Genomic DNA, 10588 nt, shown 5'->3' with positions numbered 1-10588 from the left:
AATTACTACCATACCCCACCGATAGAGCCCGATCTCGTCCGATCTTGGAAGCAAAACGGTGGTGGGCTGGGTCAGTATCTGCGAGGGGGACCCCCAGAGAATACCTGGTGTTGTAATTTGTGACTCATCTCGACCATAAACCAACAGCAGGATCACCACATTCTTTCTTTACCCTTTTTTTCCATTTGGTCTTTCTCCCCCCTTTTCCTTCCCCTTCTCTTATCCCTTTCCTTCCCTTCCTCCACCTTCCCCCGCAATTTAACCTTGTTTTCCGTGGCTAGATTTCCTCCATATCCAGGATATTCCTAAAGCCCGTTATATACTATCATAAAGCATTACACACAGACACCTCCCCATGCATATGTAACTTACTAAGATTCATATGTGTGATACCGGTCCGATCATTTTTGACCCATTGAGGTCCTATTAAAACAAGCTTTGCTTGTGCTGGTTGGAGAGGATTTGGGTGTAGAACCCTAGTGTCTACATCTCCCTACAAGTCTATAAGGATAGACTAACCAGAACATTTCCAATTTTAACAAAAAATTATTTTTTCATTGTATAACCCTATACCTACATTGGTATTCTTCTGTTTCAACAATTAACTGTGGTGGAACATGAGAGTGTGGATTTATCTTAAAATGATTACTTAATAAAAGTTAAGTTTTAATAATTAGCTATATAACTACAGAAAAACAAGAGTGCACCCACACAAGAGTCTTCTGCAATTCCTTTTTTCTCCAAATATTCCCTGACTCTGGGTGCACCACCAGGTATAACCATTAAGGAATTTTTTCCTGTACATCGATAAGATTCTGGTACCTTACGATAATGTTTGAACCTGACTATTGCGGAATCACACCTTTTTGTTTTGATGCTCTGTCTTGCTGATTCTAGATCAGTTTCTGATTCCAGCACAGCCAAACTATAAAAATAAATCAAACACTATTTAGAAAAATAACTTTTTCTCCTGATCAGTATTGTCTACCCACTCTAACAACCACCGGACATTATATCTATATCAATGACTTCTTTTTCACTCAAGTCTGAACTCCAGAAATGTAGGAATACTAAAGATTTTGAAGACCTCTTCTCAGAGACTGAGGACCCTGATAGGCCCCCCATAGATTGGAAGGGCCCTCTGTCCAAACTCCAAAAAACCTTACAAAGGAGGGTTCGCCTAACCTGGGATATCACTACCTTGGAGAATTACATTAAACACAAGATAGTACCCAGGGGTTTGAGACCTAAGATCTTTCCCTCCTTCCCTCTAGCAACGACCAGCCTCAAAGGCGAATGGGAGGCGGCTCTTCTAAAATGTTCCAGTGATCTCCTACACATACTCATCAAACATGATACCCTGATCCTCGATCAGGTAGAGAAAGAAATAGAAGAACTCGGGAGAAACCTTGAAAAATGGGAAAAGGACCTCCCGTTCCAGACCACTTTTGAGAAGTATAAGAGGGACCTGGATACATATGAAAGAAGCATTAAAGCTCCAGAGGGATAAACAGGATTTTACCCAGGGCAATATATTTAAATGGAATATACGACCTCCAAGAAATAGAGACAGAAGACAGCCTGAAGATCCCACTTTCTCAGAGTTCGAGACTTCCAACAGTGACGATTCAGCTAATGAATTAACAGGAGGGACCTACACACCGTATAGCACTGAAGACCGTGAAGACTCACCCTATTTTTTAGGACGAGGCCAGAAACACAGAGGCAGAAATCGACACGAAGGAAGACAAGGAGGGGGAGAAAGAAGAGACAAGGGAAGGAACAGCAATTGGGACACTCCCAGAACGTCGAGATATCCGGAACGACAGAAGAAAGTGCGTTAAACTTACCCCCCTCGGAACACCTTCAAATTATCAACTTATCTGATAGATTGATCTCCCCTGAACAACAGAGAGTTTTGAGTAAGGGTTTATCCTTCTCCCCTTCCAAACCTTTTGACCGTTTTACATGGGAAAAGGATTTGCGACTGTTTGGGAGAAAATTGCTTCTCAAAAAATTCTTCAGTGAACAGAACTCCAGATGAGAAGGTGCTATGGCAGACCCTTCTTGGAATACAGAGGATTTGGAAATGGTGGCAATTCTGGAAGACCTTCAATCAGAATCAAATCAAGAACCAGATACAAGAGAACGCCCGAAGTGTAAAAACAAATCAACCTTTTTCCCACCAGACAATAACAGCCCAGAAATTAGGGTCTTTTTGGACATGGTGTCTAGGGAATTCGACATGATCAAATATCGAAGGGATAAGAAATACTATTACTTCCCTCAGAATCTGCCCAATGACGAAAGAGAAGCTTTGAGGGAGCTGAGAGAATGGAAAGATGTGGTAATCAAGCCCTCTGACAAGGGAGGCAATATAGTGCTCTGGCCGACAGACATGTACGTAACGGAAGCACTAAGACAACTAAAACAAACGGACTGTTATAAAAAGTTGTTAAATAATCCGACGGTACGTTTTCAGAGAGAATACACTAGTCTCATTGAAGAAGCATTGACAACAGGTACCATCACTAAACAAGAACATGCCTACCTCACAATAAAGAACCCCAAAACACCCACTTTTTATCTCCTTCCAAAGACACATAAAGATCTGAAGAAACCTCCAGGGAGACCTATCATGTCGGGGAATGGTGGCCTACTTGAACAGCCGAGTCGTTTCTTGGACCTACATCTCCGAGAGTATGTCCTGCAGTTACCCTCATATTTGAAAGACACCTCTGACTTACTACGGAAGATCAATGACATTACCTTTGAGGACAATTTCATATTAGTGACCCTGGACGTTGAAGCTTTGTATACTAGCATTGACCATCAGGCTGGATTGAGGGCAACAAAGTTTTTTCTTGACAATGACGAGAAAGGTGACTTTGGTAACTTTATATACGACCTACTGGCCTTCGTGCTAGAGAAAAACTACTTCACTTTCCAGGAACAATTTTTTCTCCAAATTAGGGGTACAGCTATGGGGGCAGCCTGTGCGCCCACATATGCAAATTTATTCCTGGGCTGGTGGGAGAAGAAATATGTATTTACAGACACTAATGATCAATACACAGAACACGTCATGTTGTGGCTGAGATATATAGATGATATCTTTATCATTTGGGATGGGGACCAAGATCATCTATTGGAATTTATCAAACTCCTGAATAACAACGACCTAAATATTAAGCTAACACATACCATCAGTCAGGAGAAAGTAGCCTTTCTTGACATTAACATCTATAAGTCCATTACAGGAAATCTATCGACGGAACTCTACCGGAAAGAGACATCAACCAATAGTCTGTTGTTTCAAACCAGCGCGCATTTTCCGCCGACGGTAGAGAACATACCGAAGGGCGAGCTCCTGAGACTCCGGAGAAATTGCTCAGAAGAAGGAGTATTCAAAATTAAAAGCCAGGAACTCTTCCATCGCCTACATGAGAGGGGTTATAGCAAAAGATCATTGAAACGAGCGTGCAGAGAAGTAACCAAGATACCAAGGGACACCCTCATCTTCCCAAAACAAACCCGCAGCAAACCAGAAGATAAGATTAGGTTCATTGGAACCTTTTGCCCCGAATGGAGACAGATTAAGAAAGCAATTGAGAAGCATCTCCCTATACTTCAATTGGATAAGACTCTGGCACCATCAATAGATACCAACATCCAAATGAGCTGGAGGAGATCGAGCAATATCAAGGATCTCTTGGTACGGAGCCATTTCCAACCCAGGACACCCAAGTCAAACACACCAAGGGGTTCTTTCCCATGCGGGCATTGCAAAGCCTGTCCCCAGATTTTGACAAGAAATTCAATATCTGACCGTTACGGCCAACTGATATTAATCAAACAATTTTTTAACTGCAGCACCCAGGGTCTGATCTACTGCATCGAGTGCAGTTGTAACTTGAGGTACGTAGGGATGACGACCCGGAAATTTAAGGAACGGATATTGGAACATGTAGGCACTTGTCGCAATGCCGCCAGTGATCTCTTGCGGATGAGAAAATTGACTTCGGTAGCCAGACATTTTCACTCCTGTCACACGGACTTTCAAAAAGAACTCAAGGTTTTTGGCCTAGAAAAAGTTCAGCTAGGCATCAGAGGAGGAGATTTGAGCAAAGAGCTTTTAAAGAAAGAAACCGAATGGATTTTCAAACTCAATACATACAAACCGATGGGTCTCAATGAAAGCATAAACTACAGTGCTTTTCTGTAGCTAACCAGATAACAATTATCACCACAATTGAAACCTCCCTGCTCTGCAAAGAATACAAGTCCAACTAATTCTCTCCTTTGGCCCTATAACACGTATCATCGGCATACTCCCATCAATCCCCACATAACGGATACACACAGTCACATCCTAATATATTTACGATTCATCATCACAATAGCATAACACCAAAGCATCATCACCATAACTCACCCTCACTCTACACCCTAATATCATTCAACATGGGGTCTATATAGATCCTTCCTATGCACTGTTGCCCCCACTTTTTATTTACTCCTGTTGTGTAGTAATACAGGCTATCACATGCGTTTCACTTTTCCTTTTCTTATTTTGTTTCACTCACTTTACACATGGGTTTTCCCAACAGATCACGAGTACACTACCTAAGAATTGGCACACTCACTTGATCTATAATGAGTCTATCCTTCACATATTTATAAGGGATTGTATTACCTACCCAAACTATTAATATATGGGACTAATCACTTCTTAAAGGTTGCATATACCACAAACGAGCAGACTATTCGTCATTAGGAGGCATTCTTTCAATTAGACATTTTCCTTTTCTCTTTCCCCTCTTTTTCCTCTCTTTTTCTACGTTATCATTTCAATCCATAGATTCCAACAAGGTGGCACATAGAGGGTTATTTTGAACTATTCCTCTCGACATACCTATGTTTGACCCATTCAACCTCATATCAGACAAAGTCATTATCCTTCACTAAGATTATGTGGCACACATATCACTGAGGTAATATATAGAATCATGAACCTAGTGAAGATAATAAGGGATTACTGACCTACGGTTAATAATCTGACCTAGAAGACGAACAACCTGAGCCTGGATGCATTGGATGATCTCAATATGTATTATGTTAATTACCCCGCATGTATGCGCAAATATACCCAGGCACAGGATAATTTACAAATCATCCCCAACTCCTCACAATGGTGACTGTGTGTGTGTGTGTGTGTGTACGCTAATGCCACGTTAGGACACTATGTGACTGCCTTTGGCCAGCCACTTAGGGTGACCTTCCACACAATGCCAGCAAGACTATCTGATGACAGGTTGCTGCACCTAGGATCTAGAGTGCAGCTGCCAGCATCGACCTATCTTGTCACAGCTCACTCCATAATAATGATTCTTGCCAGTAATCAGGCAAAAATTACCCTGTCATTCCTGGGTTACTTCTGATTTTTGAATATCCAGCAGTGGGACACATGATACTGGACCCCAGACATCCAATACAGCCAGGACACAGATAATAACTCGGGAACATTATAGGCACAGGTTACTGATTGATCTAATCAGAATTAACCTCCAGACATATGATCATGTCTTGCCTGATAACCGAATAGCCACAAACAAACCTTCCAGACCCACTGCATTTTAATAATATGGGACATACATAGCGATCGGTTGCCTAGCAACCGAACGCATAGGCCCCAGCCGGACACGACGTGACCCACTGCACTGGAAGATTACGGGACCTATCAAGCGATCGGTTGCCTAGCAACCGAACCCATAGGCTCTAGCTGGACGTGACGTGGCCGTCTCCGCCTTGGCCGGACGTGACGTGTCGCCTCTGCCCGGGTAGTCAGGGCAACGACACGGATTGTACATTATTACACAGCCGAAAGGAGACATCGGCGGCCGAGGGGAGATCGAGCGCCATGGCCCGCACCAGCGAGGTAATAAAATAAAATAAAGTCAAATCTGGGACAGTATCCATTTTCATTCTCTCCTTCCCAGGGCCAATGTACGGCTATTGAGGTTGCCTAGCAACCGGATACATAGCCTCATTTCCGCTGATCGTAGCGGAGCCCTTGTAATTAATTAATCTATCTAATTAACAGACAACAGTGATTGGTTGTCTGTTACTCAACAGGTATTTAAACCGGGCTCATCATTCAGATGAGCACCTTGGAAGTGAACAAGCCCGCAGGACGGGTGAAACGCGTTTTCCATCTTTCTATCTGGGACCAGGGACACTAGGAGTATCACTCAGATCCTGTTAACCCTAACTGACCCAGGGACCTGGGCAGGGACCGGTATCTTTTTGTTTTATCCGACTCTCACACCAATTGTATTAATAACCATACTTGTAATACTCTGTATAATAATAATTATTACCCAAATGTACAGGGCATTCTAAATTGATATCCCTATGAAATCAACAAGTTTCAGGGATACTGATATATCCTAATGGATGTATCCCTTTGTTTTAGTGGCTGTCCATCCGAACACAAACAGCCCTGCATGTTTATTTATTTGTATGTGAGAATAGTGGTGCATTTGTGCACCCATCACTATCTGTGTGCTTCTGCAATAGATTTGAAATGAAGGTGAATGTCAGAAGACTGAACATTCACACACGGGATTATTTTTCCTGGAGGGGATATCTGAATATTGCCTGAGTCAAAACAGGGTTTAGGGACATCGTTACTTTCTGGGCCTAACCTTCTCAGTGGCTGTTCATCACAATGCTAACAGCCCTACCATGTGATTTAATTGGTGTTTTTTCCTGCACATAGGAACACTTGATACAAGTGAGCACCTACCCCTGTCTGTTTACCTTAGCAAGTAACTGTATTGAAGGTAGCCTGTCAGAATATTGAATTTTTACACACTCCAAGGAGAATATATATATTTTTTCAGTCTAACATAGTAGTCAAACTGCCTGAGTGTGCCGCCAATATATAATCTGACGACAGTGCCTGCATAAAGACTTGGGCATATATCTGTTTCAGTTCTACCTTTGATCCTGTGTAATCTATTTTTTCCTATATCTGCAGACTCTCATCTATGATCCACAGGTTAATCCTGTGCCTAACGTAGACAGCAGATCTGCCACTTGCCTCTTCCTCTCTTTAAACCTTACTAGGTGCACTCTCATTGGTGAGTCGACCAATTCGTGTCCAATAATTACTACCATACCCCACCGATAGAGCCCGATCTCGTCCGATCTTGGAAGCAAAACGGTGGTGGGCTGGGTCAGTATCTGCGAGGGGGACCCCCAGAGAATACCTGGTGTTGTAATTTGTGACTCATCTCGACCATAAACCAACAGCAGGATCACCACATTCTTTCTTTACCCTTTTTTTCCATTTGGTCTTTCTCCCCCCTTTTCCTTCCCCTTCTCTTATCCCTTTCCTTCCCTTCCTCCACCTTCCCCCGCAATTTAACCTTGTTTTCCATGGCTAGATTTCCTCCATATCCAGGATATTCCTAAAGCCCGTTATATACTATCATAAAGCATTACACACAGACACCTCCCCATGCATATGTAACTTACTAAGATTCATATGTGTGATACCGGTCCGATCATTTTTGACCCATTGAGGTCCTATTAAAACAAGCTTTGCTTGTGCTGGTTGGAGAGGATTTGGGTGTAGAACCCTAGTGTCTACATCTCCCTACAAGTCTATAAGGATAGACTAACCAGAACATTTCCAATTTTAACAAAAAATTATTTTTTCATTGTATAACCCTATACCTACATTGGTATTCTTCTGTTTCAACAATTAACTGTGGTGGAACATGAGAGTGTGGATTTATCTTAAAATGATTACTTAATAAAAGTTAAGTTTTAATAATTAGCTATATAACTACAGAAAAACAAGAGTGCACCCACACAAGAGTCTTCTGCAATTCCTTTTTTATCCTGTCTGACACTGCAGTGCCACTCCTAGATGGGCCAGGTGTTTGTGTTGGCCACTTGGGTCGCTTAGCTTAGCCATCCAGCAACCTCGGTGCAAATTTTAGGACTAAAAATAATATTGTGAGGTGTGAGGTGTTCAGAATAGACTGGAAATTAGTGGAAATTATGGTTATTGAGGTTAATAATACTATGGGATCAAAATGACCCCCAATATCTATGATTTAAGCTGTTTTTGAAGGTTTTTTTTAAAAAAAAACACCCGAATCCAAAACACACCCGAATCCGACAAAAATTTTCAGGGAGGTTTTGCCAAAACGCGTCTGAATCCAAAACACGGCCGCGGAACCAAATCCAAAACCAAAACACAAAACCCGAAAAATTTCCAGTGAACATCACTACTAATAACCCTAAACCTAACCCTAACCCTAACACGAGCCATAACCCCTAACACTAACCCTAACCCTAACATGAAACCTAACCCTAACCCAAAACCCTAACCCTAATCCAAACCTTAACCCTAATACGAACCCTAACTCTAACACTAAACCGAACCTGATCCCTAACCCTAACCCTAATACGAACCCTAACCCTACCACGAACCCTAAACCTAACCCCTAACCCTAACACGAACCCTAACCCTAACCCAAAATCCTAATCCTAACCCTAACCCTAATACGAACCCTAACTCTAACCCTAACCCGAACCTGAACCTTAACCCTATCTCTAACCTTATCCCTAATACAAACCCTAACCCTAATACGAACCCTAGCCCTAACCCTAATATGAATCCTTACCCTAACTATAACCCTAACACGTACCCTAACCCTTACCCTAACCCTAATATGAACCCTAACCCAAAACCCTAACCCTAATACGAACCCTAACCCTAAAACCCTAACCCTAACCCAAATACGAACCCTTACCCTAACCCTAATATGAACCCTAACCCTGCTGCGAACCCTAACTCTAACCCTAAACCTAATACTAACCGTCACCCTAATCCTAATAACCCTAACCCTAACCCTAAAACACTAAACCTAACCCTAATATGAATACTAACCATAACCCCTAACCCTAACCATAACACTAAAACCCTAACCCTAATAACCATAACCCTAACCCCTAACCCTAAGCCTAATACCCTAACCCTAACCATAATACCCTAATACCCTAATCCTAATAACCCTAACCCTAAAACTATAACCCTAACCCTAATACCCTAAACCTAACCCTAAAACCCTAACCCTAATACCCTAACCCTAACCCCTAACCCTAACCCGAACCTTAACCCTTACCTAAAACCCTATCCCGAACCTGAACCCTAACCCTAACCCTAATACAAATCCTAACCCAAACACTAACCCTAATTTGAACCCTAACCCTAGCCCTAAACCTAATACGAACCTTTACCCTAACCATAACCTTAACATGAACCCTAACCCTAATATGAACCCTAAAACAAAACGCTAACCCTAACCCTAATACTAACACTAACCCAAACCCTAACCCGAACCCGAACCCTAACCCTAAAACCCTAACCCTAATACGAACCATAATCCTAACCCTGATACGAACCCTAACCCTAATAACCCTAACCCTATCCCTAACCCTAAAACCCTATCCTAATATGAGTCCTAACCCTAAACCTAACCCATAACCCTAACCCTATCCCTAAAACCCTAACCCTAATAACCCTAACCCCTAACCCTAACCCTAATACCTTAACCCTAATACCCTAATACCCTAATCCTAACCCTAACCCAAATAACCCTAACCCTAAAACCCTAACCCTAGTACCCTAACCCTAACTCTAACCCTAGCCCGAACCCTAACCCTAATATGAACCCTAATATCCTAATAGCCTAACCCTAACCCTAACACTTAACTCTAACCCTAACCCTAACCTAATCCTAACCCCTAACTCTAACCCTAACCCTAACCCTAAAACCCTAACTCTAACCCTAACCATAATACCCTGACCATAACCCTAATACGAACCCTATCCCTAACACGAACCATAACCCTAATGCTAATAACCCTAACTCTAAAAACCCTAACCCTAAAACCCTAACCCTAACTCTAAATACCTAACCCTAACCCCAAATCCTTAACCCTAACCCTAACACGAACCCTAACCCTGGCCCTAACCCTAACCCTAACCCTAATATCCTAACCCTAATAACCTAACCCTAACCCTAAAACCCTAACCCTAATCCTAATATCCATAACCCTAACCCCTAACCCTTACCCAAACCCTAACCCTAATACCCTAACCCTAATACCCTAATCCTAACCCTAACCCTAATAACCCTTACCCTAATAACCCTAACCCTTACCCCTAACCCAAATACCCTAACCCCAACCCTAAAACCCTTACCCTAAAACCCTAACCCTAAAACCCTAACCCTGACCATAAAAAACCCTAACCCTAACTCTGACCCTAACCCTAATACCCTAACCCTAACCCTAATACCATAACATTAATCCTAACCCTAACTCTAATCTTAATACCCTAACCCTAATACCCTATCCCTAACCCTAACCCTAAATGTCTTACAATTTATGAGAGATTTATTTATATAAGCTACAATGTCCAAGGTACTAAACATGATATATTCTATGGGGTTTCATAAGCAAGTCATTAGAATACTTTACTATTAAAGTTCTAAAACATATGCAT

At 42.1% G+C, this 10588-nt stretch overlaps 2 pseudogenes; both read left to right on the top strand.

The window, feature by feature from the left end:
- On the top strand, positions 1–119 carry LOC134948962 (5S ribosomal RNA; annotated as a pseudogene).
- A 7051-nt stretch (positions 120–7170) lies between these two features.
- LOC134948959 (5S ribosomal RNA) lies at positions 7171–7289 on the top strand (annotated as a pseudogene).
- Positions 7290–10588: the final 3299 nt, after the last annotated feature.

Source organism: Pseudophryne corroboree, chromosome 1 (assembly GCF_028390025.1).
Source record: "Pseudophryne corroboree isolate aPseCor3 chromosome 1, aPseCor3.hap2, whole genome shotgun sequence".
Classification (NCBI taxonomy): Eukaryota; Metazoa; Chordata; class Amphibia; order Anura; family Myobatrachidae; genus Pseudophryne; species Pseudophryne corroboree.
The sequence above is the reverse complement of the archived record's forward strand: the minus strand, read 5'-3'. Positions and strand labels throughout refer to the sequence as shown.